Source organism: Lissotriton helveticus, chromosome 6, assembly GCF_964261635.1.
Source record: "Lissotriton helveticus chromosome 6, aLisHel1.1, whole genome shotgun sequence".
Taxonomy (NCBI): Eukaryota; Metazoa; Chordata; class Amphibia; order Caudata; family Salamandridae; genus Lissotriton; species Lissotriton helveticus.
Genome location: NC_136067.1, coordinates 1,005,123,422 through 1,005,129,224, shown reverse-complemented (window position 1 = coordinate 1,005,129,224; position 5,803 = coordinate 1,005,123,422).

Genomic DNA, 5,803 nt, shown 5'->3' with positions numbered 1-5,803 from the left:
ATTTTAGTAGAATTCTGAACTGGCACTTTATCAATCTGATCTGACACTTTTGGCGTTGCATCAATCTGTTCTGGGGGTCTTCTTGAATTCCTGTTCTGATCCATATTTACAACATTAATTGTACACGGATCTATATTTTCTACTCTGACACCTTTATTATTTATTTTCGCTAATTTGGGAATCTTTAATTTGCTCTCACATTTAGCAACAACCTTTTTCATTTTCTTATATAAGGAAGACATTTTATTTAATTAATTTGATAAATATACTCTTTAAATTTGCCTTGCGGCACTTGCTGATCAATTAATTATTTAATTTAACTCTATCAGGTATAAAAAACCTTATAATTTGGTCAATATAAAATTTCTCCTAATTTACCTGTATTACTAAATTTAATTAACCTGTAAAGAAAAATATTAATTTGCAAAAACAGTAGCAACGCAAAATTTTTATTTATAACAGTAAATATCAACATATAATCACATGTGTTTTAAATGTACTTAATTTTCACTTACACACCTTCTGCAACGTATACCTGTGAAAAAGAAAACCTAATCTGTTTGCCTTAATTTGAATAAAAATATTTTGCTGTAAAACCTTTAGACTCCTTTTATTAATTTATTTAAACTAATAATTTAATTTGACTTGAAACCACAAATCACCAATTTTGTTTGAGATAAAATGCTTGCTAACTACTATAACACACATCAGCCCAATGCTGTGGATCCTATTCTAATAAGCTATTGTTGCCATTATTGTTACTGCTGTAGCTGTATTTGCAGTAGCAGCTTATTTAATTACTAAAAGCTCTAGGCACTAGTACCCAAAAAATTTTTAAAGCACTTGGGGCTATACTTGGGGCTATTATGACGCTCAGCTAATCACAGTCCGCCTTCACTGTGACATTCACTGCCACTACAGTCTCTTTTCTCTCCTTGCGCTTAAAAGCGCTCAATATCAACACTTTATTTATATCCTAAGACACTTACAAATACACTCGTAAATTTTTCAAAGTGGCAACCCACCTCGGCCAACTACAGCGCTGTTGGCGATATTTTAGCCAACCATAGCACTGTTTACGCCACTATAACCAATTACAGTGCTGTGGCACATCGGCCAATCACAGCACAGCGGCTGAAACGCTCGGCCAATCACAGCGTGTGTCGCTGCTAAAGTCTCTCTCCTCTTGAGCTCTCACGCTCCAAACAGCCCCTCCTCTGCTAACAAGTCCTCAACACAGTGAATAACCAGCTATCTCTAAACGCGTCAACTGTAATGAGCACAGTTGTAGCGAGAAACTAAAACTAAACGGGGACAATTATAAACAATTCAGTAGGCGAGCCACAACGAATCACAGCGCAGCTCTGCTGTGACGCTACGGCCCTTCAACCAATCCCTGCTATGACGCTGCGGGCACCCTGACCAATGGGAGCGCGGCGGCTGACGTAGGGAGCCGCTGCAGCTGGCAGCTCTCCCTCCTCTCTCCTCACACGGCGAACCGCCCTTCCCTCACAAATACTCGCGCGTTAGTCAAAACATTTGCATGCAATCCAACAATTAAATCAAAGAGAACAGGCACAGTCTACAAAAGATTCAAACGGGGGAACACTTTAAAATTTTTATATTAATCGCAAACTCAACCAGGGAGAGCCTCTCCCAATCAGTGCGGGGCTCGCGGAGCCTCGCCCAATAGGAGCGCGGCTCTATCTATGACGAGTCGGAGCCTAAGCCAATAGAAAGGCGGCTCCTTCGTTTACAACTCCGTTTAATCTCTTCTCTTCGTGTTCAGCTATTTTAACATTAATAAAACGAAGGAAAGAACAAATCGGGTACTTTTAAAATTGATATAAATTAATTTAACTTTGATGCTGGCATTATTTACTTATGAAATTGCTTTCAAATAAGAGATTTTAAAAACGGGGACACTTGAATTTATGAACAATTTGAATAATAGTGGTGTTACACAACAACTAATTTTTACACGATCATCAAAATCAATATAATGCTCTCACTGCTTTGTTGTGAGGCTTTTGGCTTTCAATCAATCGGAGCCTAGTTTTACTATGACGCTCCGGACGCTTTACCCAATCAGAGCGCGGCAACTCTGACGCATGCAGCTGCTGCAGCTTCAGTCTCTCCCCACACGCTTTCACTCGCAAAACCAGCCCCTCCCTTACAATTTTCGATCGGGGCACATTTTAATGTTTTTAAACTACGGAGAACAGTTTATTACTATATTTAAATCGAGGAATGATTATAAAATGAATACTAATCTCTTTTTACTTACTTAAAAATGTTTAACAACATGGAATACCTAAATTATAGCCTAATTAACACAGAACATTCTAAAATGCTCCTGAATGTTTTAAAATAGCACAGTTCACCTTTTTATACTTTTCAACTATGCTGAACACTTTTGAATTGAATTTTATTAGCGTGCAGAGCTTTTAAATGTATTTAAACACTGCACATCATCATAAAAGTCTTAGAATGGTACAGACTTTATCCTGAACTTTCCTAAGTACCTTAAAATTACTTTTGGTACATTTTAGTGAATACATAAAACGAAACTCATCTGTCTGCTTCTCTAATTAGGATAGTTTACATACATTCAAGTATCCACACTTCGGAATAGTCGGCGCTATTCACACTAAGGATAATTTTCATTTGCCAGTAGAGCAACTCTTACCCTACCCTTCTAACACGTAAGAATATGAACTCATTTTCCTCTGAACGCACCGCGAAGTGACAGTTCTAAGAGTTCCACTTGAACATACCTTACAAAACAATCACGCACTTTCACACTGAAAATTCCCTAACTTCAAACACACATGAAATCCGTACAGGACTCAAACCTGTTTATAGAAATCATGCACCGTTAGCAAAATAACACCGTTATCCGTACAGGGCTCTCACCTGTTTATAGATATAAAACATGTACCCGTACAGGACTCTAACCTGTTTATAGATAATCATGCACCGACATTACCCTGCCCTTCACTCAAGCTTGAATATAACTAATACTCTTATCACAGTGAGTTTTATGGAAGGCGCTTTGTCCCTATTCTCATGCTGCTCTAATTTCTTAGAAAACCCTCACTATTACAAGATTCACACCTAGCCCTAAAACTGTGTTGCACGGCGACAACACTGTATTGCACGGCGACAATACTTCTGGTACACGGCGATACCAACAGTGATACTCGGCGATATCACAGAAACAGATCAGATATTCTGCATGACTACCTTCTCATCACACAGTTTTTGTACCGGTACACATATAGCACAAAATAAACAAACGCAACATGTGTTAAAACTTAATCCTATGAATTTACCAACATATATGTATCATGCATGTAACATGTATGTCAAAAACAACATATATAAACCGTCCGATGGCTACCAGAAATTGATCCAGCGCTCTCACCAAAATATTGCACAAATGACACTATCTACTACCACAAAACTTACACTACAACACTAGGCCCATAACAACAATAGAGCGCTTGAATCATGAGGCGATAAGATCTAAATATAGTTGTTTAAACCATCTGCAATAATCAAGACCAGCTTGTCATTTTAGAAAGTTTATTTTAACACATCTAGAAAAACTTAGGTTTTGGTATTTTATTAAACAAGCATAAGAAATTGTCATAAAGAAAGATTTATTCAGTATTAATAAAAAGAGCATAAATCAAGAATTATTATTCATTAGCAGAAATAAGTAAAATTAAGCATTTTCCAAAATCCTAACTATATCTCTGTCTCTACCCTCATCACCTAGTAATAAAGTAATTAATAAAAACTCCTGTCCTCACGTGTAAAGTCCATCAGCATAACATCGTCCTCCAGATTTTCTCGAGCGTAAGCCAACTATCTGTTCTCTGAACCTATTCTTATACCCTGAATTAAGCTGAGCTAACTATTTTTCACATTCCAGCAGACGAATTCTAGTTCTCCATTGGCTGAGCCACCTCGTACCACAGTAAACTGTGACACCTCCTTCTTACATGCCCGGGCAAATTCACTAGTCCATTGTTCATTTAGAAGTCTTGGCAGCTTCTCCTTAGGCTGCTACATTTTGTAGCAACAGCTTCCTTTTAACCTTGAGCCAGTCAGCTCTGAACTCCCGTGGCACGTTAGCAAACGTTAGCAAATTTCTCCAAAAAGTCATCTTTTTAGCAGTTCAATCCAAAACCTTTCAAAATAAAAGCTCAGAGGCCTTTTCCATCCTTCTCAGAATTATTTTCACTTGAGCCATTTTCATCATTAGGCCTCTTTCAGAAAGCGTCAATTTTCTGCGCCACCTTCCCTGCGCCACTTTTAAAAGGGTACTATTTTCCTGCAGTCATCTCTAATCTTCATTTGTAAAACTATTATATAAACAAACACAAAGAATAATTAATGAAAGAAATACAGTTTGTTCTGTTGCCTCCCATCATTGCTAATAATTAACCCATTAGTCTAAATTACCTAGCAGTAAAGCACAAATAAAGCAGCATTTTATATCTACCAGTCTTCATGAATCCATAAAACCTTATGTGCACCTAGAATAGTAGAAATGACATCACATAGACAAGGAAAGCAAAATAAGCTCATGCCATTATTTTAAAAACAGCTGCTATTAGTTATGACATGACAATAGACAAGATTAATTTATTATTTTCCACATACATAAGAATGCAACATAATGCACATTTATGAGCACACATGTTAGTTTCCCGCGTGTTCTGTGAAAATGCAACTTTAAACTAGGTTGAATTATTATACACACAGCACAAATTGTTAGCATTATTAATTTATTTATGGAAGTGTGACTTCACGGGTTTAAACAGATTTCTGTTTTCTATCCCGCTCCATCACCTCATGTAACTTAACGTTCGCTTTTGTAATTTGTTCACTTGTAATGTTCTCCTCATGTATCAGTTCTGTTCCTATTGTGAAGCGCTCTGACACCTTCGGCTAAAGTCCGCGCTATACAAAAACGCATAAAATACATTTTATAAAAAATTGTCAGGGCTTGTTTACGTCCCTAGTCCGGCCCTGCACCGGTCTCTTCAGACCTGCAATGATAGAAGAAAACAATCCATGCTGACCAGCGGGTCTCACAAAACCTCTGTCGGCATGAAGCTTGCTCTTTTGGGCAGAGAGGGGCCTGGAATGCACAGTGAGTGATGGGTCAATGGCAGGAATCTAGGTATTTATTTTTTTTCTTTTGATTTGGGCAGGGAAGAACTTTCAGAGGGTGGTGGTGGTGGGTGGTAGATGGCAAAGTTGTTTTTATCATTTGCTGGGCAAGTAATGTCAATGTCCCCATTACTCCTTTTATCTTGCATAAATGCTGGCTGCAGTGGCACATGATTTGTGGGGGCATACATTACACAAGATTATAAATTACTTGACCAATGGAGATTTTTTACCTCAGGGTTCTAAGATCCATCATAGACAACTGAAGATTCATTATCATTGTCTATCTGATGTCACTTAGAACCCCTCAGGTGAAATAGATACGTTATTCTCAGTAACACATCTATAATTCTATATTTTCACACTAGAATGTCCCAGGTGCTCTACAAAGATTGTCACAATTTGCATATTGAAACATCAGTCATCAACTTCTTCATTTAGGTGCAGGTACATTGTTTCAGTGCATGATGCATTCTATCAAAGAGCCAGTCGTAATTGTTTATTTTCCTATCATTGTGACTCTTGCAAATAGTCTCTTACTCAATGAATATTTGGCCTGCGTCTTCCACCCTTTTAAATTAAAATTGCCTCTCGCATTAACAGCCTAAGGCCACAC